Source organism: Bos indicus x Bos taurus, chromosome 13 (genome assembly GCF_003369695.1).
Source record: "Bos indicus x Bos taurus breed Angus x Brahman F1 hybrid chromosome 13, Bos_hybrid_MaternalHap_v2.0, whole genome shotgun sequence".
Classification (NCBI taxonomy): Eukaryota; Metazoa; Chordata; class Mammalia; order Artiodactyla; family Bovidae; genus Bos; species Bos indicus x Bos taurus.
In genome coordinates, this window is record NC_040088.1 from 59,395,442 (window position 1) to 59,416,065 (window position 20,624).

Sequence of the window (20,624 nt, forward strand, 5' to 3'; positions counted from 1 at the left end):
AAATTAATTTTGAGATCTGCAAGGATGTTCTGTCACAAAGGAAGGGATTTTTGTCTTCTTTCTTGCACTGATCTATCCCAAGCACCTAGAACAATGCCTGGTACATACTGACCAACTGACATAAAAATCCTTAACTCTGTTGTTTGTAACTAATTATTTCTGAATGGTATCTGAGATCTACTAAGTCCAAGTGAACATCTGTTATTTTCCTAGATAACAAAATGTTTTCTCTAATATATTCTATATCTCAATTTAAAAAAGTAATTGAGAATCTGAAAAGATGAATTCTAGGGAAATTGGGGTTACTCCTTGCAAAGACCCTTTCCCACCTGCCCTTTTATGTCCAGTCTTGTGAAGGAAAAAATTAATGGAACAGTATACATACTTGATATACCACAGAGGAGTAACTCCATCTGGGTACAGAAAACTTTCCAAGATGCTGGTGGTGATTGTTAAAATAACCCATTTCTCCAATGAGAGTTTGTGGGGTTATGTTTGATATTAGGGCAATTTCAGACAATATATTCTAGTCCAGGTGTCTCCAACCTCTAGAATCTAATGCCTGATGATCTGAGATGGAGCTGATATAAAAATAAAAGAAATAAAGTACACAATACATGTTAACACACTTGAATCATCCCAAAACTGTTCGCCCTATCCTGTCCTGGCTTCCATAAAACCCTTTCCTGGTGCCAAAAAGGTTGGGGACCACTGTAATCTAGTCTCAAGGAAATTACTATAGTCTCGAGAAATTCTGGGAAGTAGGATACCTTTGGAGAGAATGTCAACGTCAGGGTTAGTTCAGATGGCTCATCAAGGGACAAAAGCAACTCCAAATAGTAAAGACACTGAACATAATTGATCACATATGTTTAAAAGTCAAATGTTCATAGAAATTCATAGTTACTTCTGAAAGACATCTATTCCAGGTCCCTAACTTCCAGTCACAAAAATTTCAAGATCTTTGAGGCCCTGGGGAAGCCCATGCTGGGATGCACTACCTCACACTATATCTAATATGTTAAAACATTAAAATACAAATCATATCCCCCACTGACTATAATTTTCATCATTAAAAGTTTTGAAAATTTGCATATGAAATGACTCATCTGTTTGTACACCTGGAAATTATTGCAAAATGAGAAAATTATTTTATTTTCAAATCTAATTAATAAAATACAATATTAATTTTTGAATTTTCTTTTCATATCTTAGGACCAATAGTTTTTTCCAGATCTCTGACATCTTTCTCAGATACTTGAAAACCACACAGATCCTAGACTTGCGCTTATAATGTTTCAGGCAGACACGCAGACTATTCTGAATAGATGAAAATCTTTCCTATGATTTCTTTAGGAAAAAGAGTTTCCATACCTCTTTATAACCAATTCCAACATATAGCAGTCTTTGCTTTACAAAAGAATTCCTTATGAATAACATTCAAGAAGCAATTAAATTACACCTGTAGAAAGTTACTTGATGTCATCTGATTTTTCACTTGGGAACTTATTTTTCCCATCTCAAGAGAGTGAATTTGAGTAACTGCATACTGAAAAATACAGAGGCTGTAATAGCTTAAACATACAGGATTACAGAGATAGAACTTGTCCTCAGCAGCATGGTTAAGTAGGAAGCATTTTCTTCTTTTTTTCTTTTTTAACCGTTTTGGGTATAATAGTTAATAGGGGAGAAAATACACAGCTGACAGAGTCCAGGACAGTGAATCCAAGAGATGACTCTCGGTTGTTTTTTTTTTTTTGTAAATTAAACATTTCACTTAAAATCAACATAAATGACCTTGTTTTATTCTTTAAAGCTACTGAGATGTCAAATTAAGAAAATAAATCCCTTTGATTTTTGAAGCAACCTAAACCTGTTTTTCCTATTTTACCACTTCCCCATTGATTTTTATTGTGCCAAAACACATAAAACTTATCCTTTTAATTCCTTTTAAGCTCATAATTCCGTGTCTACCGTTTACTTATACAGGTATCACATTTCAATACAGAGAATTTGGGAAAAAAAGGAAGGGCAAATGGAATTTAAAAAAAAATCACTCATAAATAAGCTCAGGAAGATGAGCACTCTTTTGACATAGCTCATTTTGGTGTGTGTTTTCTATAGTGATCTTACCTTCCTACTTGGATTTCTATCTGCAATTCTCAACTTACCTTCCTGGGGGCATTTTCTTACTAAATTCTCAAACTAACAGACAAGTTCTTGAAATCTCAGTCTCCATTTATTGCTTCAGTCATCATCACTGGATCAGCATGCCATTTAAAACAAAATTTTAAAGCCCATCATCCAGCCAGTCCCTTATTGTTGACCATTTGTTTTCAACTTTTTGAAATTATGTGCAGACTGCAAATGAACATTCTTAGAGGTAAAATTTTCATCCTCACAATTGTTTCTTTAGTTTAAATCCCTAGCATAAAATAACAGGGCTAAAAGGTATGAACTTCACGGCACTGGGCATGAAAACAAATCTGTTTTGAATGTTCATAGTTTTGATTATTGGACTCATTTTTTCACGAATTTACTGATCTTCTTCGTGAACTTTCAGCCTTATGCGATCTTAAACGTTTTCTAACGAGATTTGAGAAGGTGTAGCATAACTGAGGACCCACTTTTTGAGTTGCTCAGTCAAGTAACGGAATCTAGACCCTCAGATACCCGCTCTGGACCTCAGTTTTGTCACCTGTTGAATAGGAAGCTGTTGGCACGCTTATGAAATGCACTGGGACCCCAGTCTAATACTGCGGGCATAAAGCAGGGACCCAGAGGTCCTCCCAAGGTCTTCCTTCAGTTGCTCCGGATGCTCCTACACGCGGGGCACTTTCTCTTTCCTCAAGTCTTGCTGGGGCCTCTGCCCTGGGCCTCTCCAAACTCCCAGGATAGCGGTGCAGCCGCCCAATCGCCTTTACCTGCAGGGAGATCCAGCCGGTCAACGGCTCCTCTGATCTGGCGAACAGCACCAACCGCCGCCAGCGCGCTTCTGGCAAGTCCGCTGTTGTGACTGGTTGCTAGGCGACAGGGAGCCGCGCCTGCGCAGTCAGCGCCCGCGTGCGCCTGGGCAGTGGAAACGCCAGCCTGGCTGCCCCATATCCCAACAGCGGTTAGAGGGAGGTACCTGAGAAGCCATGTGCATCCTTGGTGACTGACTCCCAGACTTTGGGGGCAGGACAGGCACTGGGCATCCTCCCCTTCTAGTTGTTGAGAGCCAGCCCTAGTGACAATGAAATCAGGAAGCAGGGCCACCTCCGCTTCTGACCAGAGAACTGGCTATGGATTCACACACTCTGAGGTGCAGGCGCATTCTCCCAGTGAAGCGCCTCGGCCAGAGTCTCTGCGAGGCGACTTCCAAATGCCATCTTCATAAAATGCCCTTTGATTGACCGTAGCAAAAAAATCTCTCCCATCATCATCGCAAATTTCCTTCATGCTCCTTGAAAGTCAAATCTCTTTCTTCATCCCACTTCCCTGGGAACAACTGATCTGTTTTATCTTCCTTTAATTTGCATTTTTATGAACATCTTGTATATGGAACCACACAAAGCACTACCATTTCGGTCTGGCTTCTTTAATTTAGCAAATGCTTTTGAGATTTGTCCATGGTGTTGCATGTATCCGCAGTTTGTTTCTCTTGCTGAGTAGCATTGCACTGCCTGGATGGACCACATCCATTTGCTGGTACAGGACCACATCCATTTGCTGGTTGATGGACATTTGGGTTCTTTCCAGTTTTGGACTATTATAAATAAATATGCTCTAAACAGTTATACACAGGTTCCTGTGTGAACATATGTTTCTCCTTCCTTGGGAAAATACCCAAGAGTATAATTTCTGGGTCTTATGCCATGTGTATGTTTGATGTTACCAAAACTTGCCAAACTGTTTTCTAAAGGAACTATACTATATTTGTATTGCCATCAGCAATGAGTCAGAGATCCATTTGCTTTATGCCCCCAAACACTTGGTATTGTCAAGCCTTTTAGTTTTAGTCATCCCTTTGGTTATGTAGTGTTATCTCCTTCTGGTTTTAATTTGCATTTCCTTTATGACTAATCATGATAAGCTGATTCTCCACACTTGTTAACCATTTTAGTATCTTCTTTTGTGAAGTATCTGTTCAAATATTTTTCTACTTTTAACTGGGCTGTTTGTCTTATTATTGAGTGGTAAGAATTAACTGTTTATTCTGGATGTTGCTGTTGTTAAGTCATATCTGACTCTTTTGCAACCCCATGGGCTGTAGCTCGGCAGGCTCCTCTGTCCATGGGATTTCCCAGGCAAGAACACTAGGGTGGGTTGCCATATCCTTTTGCAGGGGATCTTCCTGACCCAGAGATTAAACCTGGGAAGCCCATATATTCTAGATACAAGTTATTTATCATATGTGTAGTTTGGAAATATTGTCTGCCCTGGTTCATTAAATAAGGAACCACGAAAATGAAATTTAGAGACCATAATCTAAACATTAGGGTTGCTCACTGCTACTGAGTTGGTCATTCCTTCTAGGCCTTCTCAGAAGCCTGGTGAGGCTCTGAATTCAGTACATTCATAAACTGGAATCCAGACAATGGTTGTAAGAGAAAATATCATTGTTTGTCTGTAAGCACTCTTTGGTTCTCTAGCCATGGCTTCTACTGGGATCTTAAAATGGTCATTTTCTGTCTCAGAATCACTAAATATATTTAGAAGTATTTCAACTACTCCACATCCCTTGCAGCCCTTTTGTCCACCACACTGTGCTATAGAAGTAGCCCCTTGGTCTGTCAAAACTGTCTCCAATAGGTACTTTTTTCTAGGAGACCACAAGTGACTCAATAAGACATCCTCTCAACGTAAGCAAATCTACCATTTTCAAATTCAGTCAAGTCAACCAACTAGTCCAAGATTTATATCTTTGAGCTTCTAAGATCAATAGTCACTTCTGGTTTCAATTACTGTGTCATTTGAAGTTCCATTGCAGACAACACATTCTATTCTAGTTAGCAGGGAATTAGAGATTTAGAGAATTGGTGCTAAGACTGGACAGTTTCTAGGCTTAACATTCAGAGATGACTTTCAAAGCAATACTGCGGAGCATAATTCACAGTAACTATGACATGAAAACAACTGAAGAGACAAACAGATAAGGAAAATGTGTATCTGTGTACAATGGAAGATTATTCAGCCATAAAAAAGAAAGGACTCCTGCCACTTATGCCAAAATGGATGGATGTTGAGGGCATTATGTTAAGTGAAATGTCAGACAGAGAAAGACAAATATGATATGATCTCACTTATAAGTGCAACCTGTAAGCATTAGAACTCATAGAAACAGAGTAGAATGATGATTTCCAGGGACTGAAGAACCCTGGAAAATGGGAAGCTATTGGTCAAAAGGTATAAATTTTCAGTTATCAGTAAGTTCTTGAGATGTGATCTACAGTATGATGATTATAGTTATCTACACTGTATTGTATCCTTGAAAGTTGCTGGAAGAGTAAAGCTTTAATATTCTCACCAAGAGTTTCTGAGCTAAAAGAAGAATTGAAATTTTGGGTGTAAGTGTGGGTATAAAATAATTCTTTCTTTGCAAATTTGAAGGTTGGTTTGTTAGTTTAAAAAATATATTAACCAAATTTTGAGCATCTCAATGAGCCTTGTCCAAGATTGGAAGGACCACAAGAAATATTATAATGTACACTGCCAACATTCATGAATTCAAAGGAAAAAATGATCACTCACTGTCTTTAGCAAGTGTTAGAATTGAAATCCTAAAATATTAGTGAGATGAGTAGAGCAGTATCTTTATTCTAGAAGAAAAACTTCATTAAAATTTTGAAATAATATGAAAACATTTTAAAGGATTAAATATCTATTCATTATTGCAAATTATTTCAATGTTACACTTGTCAAAGAAAGTTAAGAGTTTTAATGCTTAAAAATTATAAACCTATGAAGTAAAATTTTGTAATATTAAAGGTCAGATTATTTGATAAAGAGCAAAAAAGCAGTTTTTATTCATTAAAGAAAAAGTATCATCAATTACTTGCTGACTTTTCTTATGTAATCATAGTTGCTGACCAAGGTATAAAGAATATGAAAGGTTTAGATCAGAAATTACATATAGCAGTTTCCAGCTGCAAATCAGAAGTGTGTGTGTGTCTGTGTGTGTGAAATATTTACAGAAACAAATGCAACTTTTCATTTAAAAGTTATACTAATATTTCTACTAATTTTTTCGTATTGTAAATATGCAAAATAAACATAATTTGATAATTTTTCTTCACCAAGCCTCATATTGACTCTTCAGAGTCCCTTCCAGTTCACGTCAGTGTGGCTTACATGTATTATCATTTTCCGAATCTGCTATGTTGTAGAAAGGTTTGAGAACCACTGATCTAAGGTCTTCTGACCAGCCCCATGTTGGACTTACAGGACTTTGTCCCCAACAATCTGGGTCCAGTAACTTGACATTATCCATATGTGGAGAACTCATCAAATAAGTTTGTTAAGCAGTTTATCAATATAATAAGAGCTAGTCCCACCTCCCCTAAATCAGTGAACTTTCTTTCCTGTTATTAAGGTACTTGAGCAACAAATTAACTATCGGAACAATGTAGGTGAATAAAAATGAGGACTAGGGAAGATGAGAGATCTTGATAGATTTTTCCTACCCTATCAGAGTCAACAGTTCTTTTGCATCTGGATTATTACTGATCTTCAGACTGAAGCATTTTTCTCCCCTGGTCTCTATTACGGCTGACATAGCTATTTCCATAGCTACTATACATTTTGTCTCCTAATATTATGTATGTTTAAAAATCAGTGTCTTGGGAATTCCCTGGAGGTCCAGTGGTTAGAACTTGGGCTTTCCCTGCCACAGTCCCAGGTTCGATCCCTGGTTGAGGAACTAAGATCCCACAAGCCACGTGGCAAAACAAACAAAAAAATAAAATAAAAATCTGTGTCTTTAAGTATTGTGATTGTCATGCTTCATCCATAAGTACTGTGGTTTTGGAAATTAATTAAACCTCATAACACCATTGAATCTCCCATGTTAATGACTTGAGAGTCTTGGCATAACAAACTTCATTTGACTCAATAGAAATGTTTCAGAAAACGTGTTTTTTAAAAGAATTTTTGAAATCTAATTATACTTTGAGAACATTGAGAATTCACTATCTAGAGAAATCTGAGGATGAATCATTTTATATAGAAAAAGAAAAGAGACCTTCAGTCAAAGAAAGCAATTATCTATTATTTATCTCTTAAAGTGAAAGGTGTAGTACATCTATAACATATTAGGTAATTTATCATAATATGTTCCTTTTAATATATTCTTTGAATTCACTTCCATTCAAATTGAATTAGATAGTTGATTGTTGTAAATCAATTGAATGTAGTTAAAGATAAACACTAAAAATCTAGACTTCTATTTATAATATTCAGTTCAGTGTTAGCAGTGTAAGGAAACCCAGAAACAGTATGGTAACCCTTCACCTTTTCTAGGGCTTATACATAGATGGTTTGCCAACACGTACTGTAAATAGTTGCTATTTTTCTCCACAGTAGACTGCCACAAGGCAGTTTCTTCTACCACATTGTGTTATTTAAAAGTTATCTGCTTTTTTGGCTGCTGTTCAAGGGAGTTCTTTGCCTGTAAATCCTCTTTATCTCATGCTAGGGTTGAAGAGAAATCTTGGCACAATTTCAGTGCATTTGTCTTGTTGTACCAGAGGAGAAAAACATGAAGGGCCCCAGAGACTGACACTGTTCTGCAAATGATTTTGAAACAGTGGGGAACCCTGTTGGCCATTCAGAAGGGTAATGCTACTAAGCACCCACTGCGACAAATAAGATCCCCTCATGGGAAAGGCTGCCACACCATAAAAAAGATCACTGAAAAGCTCAAAAGATAGAGTTTCAAAGTAAACATCACTCATTGTGTACTTGAGTTGAAGCCTTTAAAATCAGCTTAACTTCGTGGACTGGTTCCATATGTAGTAGTCATTTAGTTCTTAGTCTATTTTTTACATTCTTGGACTCTGAACTCAAGTTTCTGTAATTTGCACTATGGAGATAACTTATGCCTATTTGTTAGAGGTTAGAGGTTTAAGAGGAAAAATAGGATGCATCCCACTTAAAGAAAGTCTGAGACAACTTATCCATTGAGATATCATCTCATTCTGTGAAGGATGCCCCAGGACGGTTCCTCCACCACTGGTCAGCCCTCTACATGGAATGTGTAACCTGTGCTTGTATATACACAGTAGGAACTGCTGTCAGAGTAACCGCTGGACAAGAAGACATTTCCCCTAGTTGGCTTCTGGCACTCAGCTTGTATTTTAAAAGAAGTTGAACAATTGTGTCTGTTTAAGGAAGGATCCCTTGAACTGAGAATAAGTGGGTTTATCTAAAATACAATCCAGATCAAGCTTGCCAGAATAAACTACGTTGAATATAACGTGGTTTGGGGGCTCCCCAAGAAAACCAGTGCATTAGTAGGAGAAGCTCTCTGAGCTTGCCTCTTGGCTTGTTGTGGTCAGCTGTAAAGTTAGTACTTTTGAGACCAGGTTATTGGGTCTGATCCTTCCTTGGCTTCCTTAACCAAAGTAGCCAGAGATTTTAGCTGGATCCTGATGGTAAAGAAGGCAGAACACCATAGAATTGATGCCTTTGAACTGTGGTGCTGGAGAAGACTCCTGAAAGTCCCTTGAACAGCAAGGAGATCAAACCAGTCAATCTTAAGAGAAATCAACCCTGAGTTTTCACTGAAAGTTCTGATGCTGAAGCTGATGTTCCAGTATTTTGGTCACCTGATGCAAACAGACAACTCATTGGAAAAGTCCCTGATGCTAGGAAAGATTTAGGGCAGAAGGGAAAGAGGGCAGAGGATCCATTCAGAGGATGAGATGGTTGGACAGCATCATTGATGCAATGAACATGAACTTGGGCAAACTCCAGGAGTTGGTGAAGGACAGGGAGCCCTGGTGTGCTACAATCCATGGGGTTGCAAAGAGTCGAACACAACTGAGCAACTAAACAGCAACATGACCAATACATGATTACTGTGAGAAAAGGAGATCTAGCTCAGGCTTTTCCAATGGCAGCTGGTGACTGTGATCTTGACCAAAGAAGTGTTCTTGGGCCTGAATTTGAGAGGCCTTCCTTATTTGAAGGGCTGAGCCACCTGCATGGATCTGGCTCCAAGGCAGGAGAGCTAATAACTTTATGGAGACCATAGCTTCATAGAGTTTCACAGAGATCAAAATGAGCTCCCACAACTGGGCAAATGGATAAACCAATTTCCTGTAATAAATCTCTTTGTACATAGGGATATAGATATCTCCACTACTGGTCCTGCTTCTCTGCTTCCCTAACTGATACACTGGAATACTTCTATCAGTTCATAAATGGTCCTTCATAGCAGTTCTTTCATTTCTGGCTATGGTTTTACAATTTTGGACCTGTCTGCTTTCCGTACTTTAGAAGAATCTCATAGTTTTTGTTCCTCAACTGGTGCTCTTATCTTCTACAGTAGTTATGAATTTACTGGTTTATTATATTTATCTTGTCTTATTTCTAGGCTTTGGGAGGCATAGAATAAGGCTTAGGTGTGAGCTTAATCTGTTATAACCAGATCCTTTCTTAGTTATTTTTTCTAAATAAAGTGTCTGGAGCCATTTTTTAAAAAAGATTTAGAAAAATATCGTCATTATAGTTAAGCCTCCTTAGTTTGGTCAATATAAATTTGTGAAAAGCTTAAATATAGAAATTTTGAAGGCAAGGAGTGAGGACATAACTTTCTGCATCTGAAAATGACTGAGAGGTAAATTGATGTAATATCAGACTTAAAGAACCTTCACTACATTCTCAAAAACAGACTTGAATTTCTCCCTATTTAGGAGAATATTCTGCTTAAATAGCAAATATCTTCCTATCAGAAAATTTTATATCTGCTTTATCTTAATCCTTTCATGTCACACTAAAATAAGTTTGGTTTTATAGGAGAAAAAACACTGGAAAAAGTATCGTATGAAATTCTGAACTTTCAAATTAACAAAATATCTTGAGCTATATTAACAAAGGATTGCCACACAATAGGCTTCCTAGAGTAATCTAAATTAGCATATCAATGGTTAGAAAAATGAGCTAGAAAAATGAATTTAGCCCAACTTAATTCTTAAATGAATTAAGCTGAATAACCTTTTTTTCTTTACTAATTATCATTCAAATTCTGAATTAATTTTTATGTTCTTTTTACACCATGACTAACATCCAAGGATAAGGTATATGAAGCACTTTAAACTGTAAATCACCAGAAAGAGGTAAGGCAAAATTATTGTAATCTTTGGTTTAACCAAGCTGTACTATATTGGTCATTGTTTGGGAGTATATCTGGTCATATTAAATCTTCCTTGCTATACCATCAAGTTTTAGCAACTGAAGATGAAATAAAGTGTGCTGATGGCATTTGTAGACTAAAATCTCCCTAAGCCCTAATTTGCTTTTTTTAGGCCTTTCATCTCTTATAGTTAGAAAAAGAATGAAGCCTGTTTGTTCTGGGCACCAGAACTAAGATCTGGCACTGCCAGATCTAAGCTGCAGTGCAGTGATGAAACTATTTTTGCTTCATTGACTACACTAAAGCCTTTGACTATGTGGATCACAGCAAACTGTGAAAAATTCTTAAAGAGATGGGAATACCCAACTACCTTACCTGAGAAACGTGTATGCAGGTCAAGAAGCAACAGTTACAACTAGACATGGAACAACAGACTGGTTCCAAATGGGGAAAGGAGTACGTCAAGACTGTATATCGTCACCCTGCTTATTTAACTCATATGCAGAGTACATCATGCGAAACGCTAAACTGGATGAAGCACAAGCTGAAATCAAGACTGCCAGGAGAAATATGAATAGCCTCAGATATGCAGATGACATCACCTTTATGGCAGAAAATGAAGAGGAACTAAAGGGCCTCTTGAAGATGAAAGAGAAGAGTGAAAAAGTTGGCTTAAAACTCAACATTGAAAAAACAAAGATTAGGGCTTCAGGTCCCATCACTTTATGGCAAATATACAGGGTAAAATTAGAAACAGTGACAGATTTTATTTTCTTGGGCTCCAGAATCACTGCAGATGATGACTGCAGCCATGAAATTAAAAGATGTTTGCTCCTTGGAAGAAAAGCTATGACAAACCTAGACAGCATATTAAAAGACAGAGACATCACTTTACTGACAAAAGTTCGTATAGTCAAAGCTATGGTATTTCCAATAGTCATTTATGGATGTGAGGGTTGGACCATAAAGAAAGCTGAGCACTGAAGAATTCATGCTTTCGAACTGTGATGCTGGAGAAGACTCTTGAGAGTCCCTTGGACAGCAGGGAGATCAAACCAGTCAACAAGGGACAAGTCTGGCTTTTGTCCCTGGTCTTAGGAGCTAACTTTTATACCCTTGGAATGTCCCAAGTAATAGGAATGTGTGTCCCCTCAAACCACATCTAACAGTTTGTGCTAGTAAATGACTCATGGTGGGCATTCTGATAGGTTATGCTAAGAGATGACTCAGTGTGGGGATTCTTAATACATCAAAAGTCTTGAAGTGAGGACTGTCCACCCCAGAGGAACCAATCAGGGGGTTGGGACTTTGAGCCATGTGATACTCCAAGAAGGGGAGAGGGCTGCAGATTGAGTTTAACCCTGTGGGCCACAACTCAACCAACCTGCCTGCTTACTGAAGCCTCAGTAAAATCTCTGGACACCAATATGGACATGGAGGCTTGAATCTGGAGCCCTCACAGTCCCAGATTCTGCCACATGCACCTCTTACTTTGGCTGGCTGTTTGCTATAATAAAATTGTATAATTGTAACTGTGCGTATAGTACTTCCTTGAGTTCTGCTGAATCATTCTACCAATTTATCAAACCTGAAGGAATCTGTGGGGACCCCTGTATTTGTAGGCAGCTAGAAGTGAAGGACTTCCCTGGTGGCTCAGATAGTAAAGAATCTGCCCGCAATGCAGGAGACCTGAGTTTGATCCCTCGTTGGAAAGATCCCCTGCGAAGGAAATGGCAACCCACTCCAGTATTCTTGCCTGGAGAATTCCATGGACAGAGAAGCCTGGCAGATTACAGTCCATGAGTTCACAAAGAGTCAGACACAACTGAGTGACTAACATATATATATATATATATATATATATATATACACATACATATATATATATGTCTGAAGTGAGGGTAGCTCTAAGAACCCCCAAACTTCTGGCTGGTGTCAGACGTCTTGCGTAGACTTGGTAGTCTGAAGGACTGTGCCCTTCACCTTGAGCTGAAGTGGATGGACTTAAAGATTTTCAGGAGCTGCAATCCAGAGGATTTGGTGATTGACTGGAAGTTGGAATATGGACATGGGAGGTGTCATGGATGACTCCTAGGTGTCAGACTTGGGCAACCAGGTGCCATTCGCTGAGTCAGAGAACCCTGGAAGAGAATAGGTTTGTCAGGGAAACAGCCCAGGCTCAACTGGACTTGCTGCATTTGTGGTACCTATAAACCATGTATTTGGAGGTGTTTACTATGAAGCTGTATTTATGTATCTGAAGCTCAGAGGAAAAATCTGTGCCATGGATATATAGATATAGGAGTTGTTGGTATATAGAAGGTATCCGAATTCACGAGAATGATAAGCTTACCTAGGGAAGAACGTGCACAGAGAAAAATTCTAGTACAACTTTAGCTATGTACTCTGCTTAGATACATCAATCCTTTAGAGTCTTATAAGGAAGTAAAGGCTAAGGTGGGACCAAAGGTAGGTGGAAGAACCAGAGAAAGTAGAACTTCATCATTTCTTATACATGTGGTCGCCATCTTTCTCTCCTTATTCTCCTTCCTCCTCAGGCTGGAAGTTAAGGAGGGTTGTAATGGAAATGGGTGGGTTTTAGGCATTGTCTATGTTTATCTGGCGATCAAATTCCTGGTGCCATTGAAAACTGCCTTCACAGAACTAGATCTCCACTCCTTTTGCTAAATATAAGCAGTAACTATGTAGCTACCTGGAGAAGGCAATGGCACCTCACTCCAGTACTCTTTCCTGGAAAATCCCATGGATGGAGGAGCCTGGTAGGCTGCAGTCCATGGGGTCACTAAGAGTTGGACACGACTGAGCAACTTCACTTTTACTTTCCACTTTCATGCATTGGAGAAGGAAATGGCAACCCACTCCAGTGTTCTTGCCTGGAGAATCCCAGGGACGGGGAGCCTGGTGGGTTGGCATCTATGGGGTCACACAGAGTCGGACACGACTGAAGTGACTTAGCAGCAGCAGCAGCAGCGTGTAGCTATCGCTGACTCTTTTTTCCTCAGTCTGTTCATGTTTTTACTTATTGTTAGTACAGAGTGGCAACTCTCAAGTTTCTTACATGTAGAACTAGAAAATAAAAGCCCTCTTTCCCCTATTGTTAATATTTTGCTTTAATGTAGTACATATCTAACAACTGATGAGTCAATATGAATACATTATTATTAACTAAAGTTAATTTACATTAGGGCTCACTCCTTGTGTTGTACATTCTCTAAGTTTTGACAAATGTATAATGACATGTATCCACCACATTAAGACTATCATAAAGAATAGTTTTCACCACCCTAAAACTCCCTTGTGTTTCACCTATTCATCCCTCCCCCCAATCCCCTGGTATCAAACCATGAAATGACATGGAGGAAATTTAAACACACGAAGCTAAATGAAAGAAGCCAATTTTTAAAAGCAATATACGGGCACTTCCCTGGTGGTCCAGTGGCTAAGATTCCATGCTCCCAATGCATGGGCACCCAGGTTTAATCCCTAGTTGGGTAACTGGATCCCACATACCACAACTAAAAAGTTTGTGTGCTGTAACTAAGGATCCTGAGTGCCACAATTAAGACTGCGTAAGGCCAAACAAATTAATAATAACACATAAATTATTTTTAAACAGCTGTATACTATGATTCCAGTTATATCACTGACCTTTTTTGTGAGGTGATAAGAGGTGTTAATTAACCAGAGGGAGAGGATCCTTTCCTAATGTAGACATCTATCAAATCTCCCTGGAAGTAAAAGTGAAAGTCACTCAGTTGTGCCCGACTCTTTGCGACCCCTGTACAGTCCATGGAATTCTCCAGGCCAGAATAGCAGAGTGGGTAACCGTTCACTTCTCCAGAGGATCTTCCTAACTCAGGGACTGAACCCAGGTCTCCCGCATTGCAGGTGGATTCTTTACCAGCTGAGCCACCAGGAAAGCTCAAGAATACTGGAGTGGGTAGCCTATCCCTTCTCCAACAGATTTTCCAGACCCAGTAATCGAACCTGGGTCTCCTGCATTGCAGGCAGACTCTTTACCAGCTGAACTACCAGGGAAGCCCATCAAATCTCCCTGATGGACACTTTAAATATCTTAAAATTTTATATGTCAATTAAGCCTCAACAAAGCTGAATAAAAAAAAAAAGTGAATTTAGAACTCCCATTATTTTGTCTTGTGGTTTTCTTTTCTGGGAAGTGAAGGGATCTATTTTGCACATAATTATTAAGATTATATTAACTTATTTTCTTACTGAATGTTTGAATGCCCTCATTCAAGTGGGCAAAGAGTATATTAGAGATACTCAATCAAACAGCAACTTTTCCAAAAGTCTTGTGGGGAATTAGAAAGGTTTCATTCCCTGGCTGATCTAGTGTTGCCAACCCATTTCCTGGCGAAGCCCCAAAACCCTGTCGATGATACAGATTTCCATCACGTTCAGATACATCAGGGGTTAAATCATTTTCTGTGAGATAGAACAAATGATACAACGTGGAATCCTCAGCCTCCTTCCCTCAACACCAATATTATAAAATGATTTCACTCTCTTCAGAATAGGTTATGACAAAACAGTCGCTAAGCTATGGAAAGACTGGGTTTTCGCCAATACCATTTTCTATCTTTAACCGCTTAAATAGCTCTGTGGTCGACTGGCTCTCATTATGCTCTTCATTTGTCAGGTGCTTGAAAATAGCCTAGACACTTTTTTCCCCCCAAAGAAAGGCACCCTGCCGGGAAGGATGTGCCAAGAAGAAAGAGAGAGACATTAGGTTCACAGCGGGAGCAAGGCGTTCTATTTCCTGGGAGAGTCGTTTTGATCTGTGCTGTTGATGAGACTGCTCTCTGCTTGGGAAGAGCCTTTAAGGTGGCAGCTCTCTTGTCCCAGGCAGAAGGTCTTAAAGCAGAGGACAGAGATGTGTGACTGTTGTTGTTGTTGTTTTTAATATACTTTTATTTATTTTTGGCCATGCTGGGTCTTCATTACTGCGAGGGCTTTTCTCTAGTTGCAGGGAGCAGGGACTACTCTTCCTTACACTGCGCCAGCTTCTCACCGTGAAAGTGAAAGTGAGAGTCAGTCGTGTCCACCCTCATGGACTGTAAGCCTTCAGGCTCCTCCATTTATGGGAACCTCCAGGCAAGAAATACTGGAGTGGGTTGCCATTTCCTTCTCCAGGGGATCTTTCAGACCCAGGGATGGAACCTGGGTCTCCTATGCAGTGGGCAGACTATTTACCATCTGAGCCACCAGAGAAGCTTCTCTTGTTGCAAAGCACCAGCTCTAGAGCACGTGGGCTTCAGTAGCTGTGGTTCGTGTTCCCAAGCTCCAGAGCACACAGGCTCAGTAGCTGTGGTACATGGGCTTAGCTTCTTTGAAGCATGTGGGATCTTCCTGGACCAGGGATTGAACCTATATCTCTTGCATTGGCAGGCAGATTCTTTACCACCGAGCCACCAGGGAAGCCTGAGATGTGTGATTTAACCTCTTGCTTGCTTATGTTTGCTTCCCTGCATCCATGCTTATCCTCTCCTTGACCCTTTCTGTGCCCCACCCCACCCTTAATCTGACTCTACAAAGACTTTACATCTGTAAATCTCAGAGGTAGCCTTCCGAATTTTTTTTCCCCAGAAAAAAATACATTAAATGCTTGAATGCCTGCTCTGGCCTCTCATGCTCCTCATTATGCCAAGTATTTCCAGAGCATATGTTGTATACCCAGTTCTTCTTATGCCAAGAGAAAATTTTGTCTGATCAAAAATGTTTACAGTATTCACAAACTCCACGAAAGTTGATATAACTGAGAATAATTTTCTCATCATTACCCTACTCTCATATGTAATGGCCATGTGAAGAAAAAAAAGTATATTAAAAAGCTATCTGAAAAAAAAAAAAAGCTATCTGAGTCTGAATCATCTTATATTTGAAACTAAAGGACAGCCTGGACAAATACAGATACAGCCAATTTTTTTTATGTAGTCAGGGATATTCTGCTTTCTCAAGCTTGCTTTCCTGGCGTGATCCCGTGAGGATTTCTTCATATTTGAGAGAGTCCATAATCCGATTCATGGCCACAAATGACAATACCCTCAGCACCCAAGGATTGGTTTTCAGCACATCAGCAATATCTCTTCTTGGTTATATATGTAGATCCAGTTCAGGGAGAGAGGGAAGGAAAGCAAGGTCTTCATTATTTGTCTTGCTGTTAAAAGAAGCTCTAAGGGGATCATGAGGGACTTTCTGTGGTTTTCTAAATGTTCCATCTCATGATCTGGACTCTAGTTAAACAGCCGTGTTCTTCATGAAAATGCACTTGGAATTTGTGCATTTTTCTGTACATTTTATGTCAATGAGAAGTTTAGTTTTTAAAAATCCATTCATTTTCTGCTCTGATTGCTGTGGCCAAAACTTCTAGAACTATGTTGAATAGTAGTGGTGAGAGTGGGCACCCTTGTGTTGTTCCTGACTTTAGGGGAAATGCTTTCAATTTTTCACCATTGAGGATAATGTTTGCTGTGGGTTTGTCATGTATAGCTTTTATTGTGTTGAGATATGTTCCTTCTATTCCTGCTTTCTGGAGAGTTTTTATCATAAATGGATGTTGAATTTTATCAAAGGCTTTCTCTGTATCTATTGAGATAATCATATGGCTTTTATTTTTCAATTTGTTAATGTGGTGTATTACATTGATTGATTTGCGGATATTGAAGAATCCTTGCTTGCATCCCTGGGATAAAGCCCACTTGGTCATGGTGTATGATCTTTTTAATGTGTTGTTGGATTCTGATTGCTAGAATTTTATTAAGGATTTTTGCATCTATGTTCATCAGTGATATTGGCCTGTAGTTTTCTTTTTTTGTGGCATCTTTGTCAGGTTTTGGTATCAGGCTCTACTACAAAGCCACAGTCATCAAGACAATATGGTACTGGCACAAAGACAGAAATATAGATCAATTGAACAAAATAGAAAGCCCAGAGATAAACCCACGCACCTATGGACACCTTATCTTTGACAAAGGAGGCAAGAATATACAGTGGAGAAAAGACAATCTCTTTAACAAGTGGTGCTGGGAAAACTGGTCAGCCACTTGTAAAAGAATGAAACTAGAACACTTTCTAACACCATACACAAAAATAAACTCAAAATGGATTAAAGATCTAAACATAAGACCAGAAACTATAAAAATCTTAGAGGAGAACATAGGCAAAACACTCTTCGACATAAATCACAGCAGGATCTGCTATGACCCACCTCCCACCCAATATTGGAAATAAAAGCAAAAATAAACAAATGGAATCTAATTAAAACTAGGGGGAGGAGGGAGGAGGGAGGAGGGTTCAGGATGGGGAACACATGAGAAATAAAGAAAAAAATTTAAAAAAATAAATAAAATTAAAAGCTTCTGCACAACAAAAGAAACTATAAGCAAGGTGAAAAGACAGTCTTCAGAATGGGAGAAAATAATAGCAAATGAAGCAACTGACAAACAACTAATCTCAAAAATATACAAGCAACTCCTGCAGCTCAATTCCAGAAAAATAAATGACCCAATCAAAAAATGGGCCAAAGAACTAAATAGACATTTCTCCAAAGAAGACATACAGATGGCTAACAAACACGTGAAAAGATGCTCAACATCACTCATTATCAGAGAAATGCAAATCAAAACCACTATGAGGTACCATTTCACGCCAGTCAGTATGGCTGCGATCCAAAAGTCTACAAGCAATAAATGCTGGAGATGGTGTGGAGAAAAGGGAACCCTCTTACACTGTTGGTGGGAATGCAAACTAGTACAGCCACTATGGAGAACAGTGTGGAGATTTCTTAAAAAACTGGAAATAGAACTGCCATAAGACCCAGCAATCCCACTGCTGGGCACACACACTGAGGAAACCAGAAGGGAAAGAGACACGTGTACCCCAATGTTCATCGCAGCACTGTTTATAATAGCCAGGACATGGAAGCAACCTAGATGTCCATCAGCAGATGAATGGATAAGAAAGCTGTGGTACATATACACAATGGAGTATTACTCAGCCATTAAAAAGAATACATTTGAATCAGTTTTAATGAGGTGGAAACTGGAGCCTATTATACAGAGTGAAGTAAACCAGAAAGAAAAACACCAATACGGTATACTAACGCATATATATGGAATTTAGAAAGATGTTAACGACAACCCTGTATGTGAGACAGCAAAAGAGACAGATGTATAGAACAGTCTTTTGGACTCTGTGGGAGAGGGAGTGGGGGGATGATTTGGGAGAATGGCATTAAAACATGTATAATATCATATAAGAAACGAATCACCAGTCCAGGTTCAATGCAGGATACAGGATTCTCAGGGCTGGTGCACTGGGATGACCCAGAGGGATGCTATGGGGAGGGAGGTGGGAGGAGGGTTCAGGAAGGGGAACACGTGTACACCCGTGGTGGATGCATGTTGATGTATGGCAAACCAATACAATATTGTAAAGTAAAAAAAAAAATTAAAAAAATAAATAAATAAAATAAAAATCCATTCATCTAATCTGCTTCCAAAAGTCTGAGAAGCAGATATCCAATCCTCGGCGAGTCTGCCAGAGCAGTGTTGTCCAGTGTAGTGTCCACCAGCCATATGGGGCTGGTCCAAGTTGAGGTGTGCTGTTAAGTGTGATAGACACACTGCATTTCAAAGACATAATATGAAAACAGCAAAATATGTTATTAAAATTTTCTATTGATTACATGTTACATTTATTTGGCTAAATAAAATATATTATTAAAACTAATCTGACCTGTTTCTTTTTGCCTTGTTATATGGCTACTAGGAAGTTATGTATGTAACTCTCACTATATTCTCTTAGATAGATTCTCTTAACTTTCCTGCTGGGCTGGTTAACATAGATCTTCATTTTGCCCACTCATGCTTAATTTTTCCAATTCCCATTGAAATATCACAGAATATTTTATGTTCTAGGGGTAAAAAGAATAATTATTTACTTTGATTTGTAAATTTGGGTTACATCTATACACATTTTACTTGGCCTTTTAAAAAACTAACACTCAACTGAATTATGAATTAATAACAGTGAATAGTGTAAAATGTTTTCATGTTAGAAATAGTAAAAGAAACACATCTAATATGGGCAAATGTGCAGAGTCAGTGTTCAGAGAATCATTGTCCAAACCACTATGGCTAAAGGAAATAAATACATCCTTTCTTGGGTTTATAGTCTTCCCCTTTGTCTGCTATTTCTGCTTTCTGTTGGGTATTTTTTCAGGATTGATATTCAAGCTGTGAAAAGCATTCTTCCATCAGCAGAGTCTGGCACAATGGCAGGCTCTTCAGATAGCAGGGTTGGCATTTTTTAAATTCACTCTGGATTTGTTAAGTGGTTTGCAGCTGAGAAGCTGGATGCACTGACTTTCCACTGTATGAATTTTAAAAATGCTCAGAGACAAGCATCTCCTGAAGAATTAAGATATTCTGTGGGCCATGTAATCAGCACATTATCAAAATATATGCTGTTTTGATTATTATAGTAATCTAAAAATTGCTAATTATATAATAGCATGCTAACTGAAACATAATTGCAGACAATACATTATTTGATGTGTGTTCCTGTTATTGGCAAACTCTGGGACTTGTTACTGATTATTCCTGGGCAAATAGAAATTTGTCCCCAAAGTGTTAGACTCAGTCAAGGCTAGAAGCACTTAAGCAGGCTTAGAAAAATGACAGTTTTTTCCCATGAGAGTCACTGGGGAACATCTATCAATGAAGGGTATGAGAAAATTGGATACAGTAAGCAAGAGCGAGGAAGATTTGCAGTAAATGCATTCTTCTCTTTGCAGAGGTTCTAATCCTCCCCCTTCACCTGTTCAGTCCCACTAAAGAGCTCCCAGTTAGAACTTTTGTTCTTTTTATGTGTAACAATAACCATTTTTTTATGTGTTTTTGTTTTGTTTTTTTTGAGGTGGAACATTTTTAAAGTCTTTATTGAATTTGTTACAACACTGTTTCTGTTCTGTGTTTTGGCTTTTTGGCCACAAGTCATGTGGGATTCCCAGCTCCCCGACTAGGGATTGAACCTGCACTCCCTGCATTGGAAGACTAAGCCTTAACCACTGCACCATCAGGGGGAAGCCCCTGACACTAACCAGTTTTACATTTCATGTTGTTGTTGTTCGGTCACTCAGTTGTGTCCGACTCTTTGTGACCCCATGGACTGCAGCATGCCAGGCTTCCCGGTCCTTCATCATCTGCCGGAGCTTGCTCAAACTCATGTCCATTGAGTCACTGAT

The 20,624-nt window shown here is 38.9% G+C and overlaps 1 protein-coding gene and 1 long non-coding RNA gene across 3 annotated transcripts in view; one reads left to right on the plus strand and one right to left on the minus strand.

Annotated features, from left to right (window-relative positions):
• Window positions 1–3,013, minus strand: part of ARMC3 (armadillo repeat containing 3) — a 92,147-nt gene extending 89,134 nt beyond the window's left edge. For both annotated transcript variants that reach the window (XM_027559977.1, XM_027559976.1), the window contains exon 1: window positions 2,925–3,013. The gene's annotated coding sequence lies outside the window, so the exon portion shown is untranslated. The remainder of the gene's footprint in view (window positions 1–2,924) is intronic.
• Window positions 1–20,624, plus strand: part of LOC113903591 — a 331,888-nt gene that overhangs the window by 237,120 nt on the left and 74,144 nt on the right. The window lies entirely within an intron of this gene.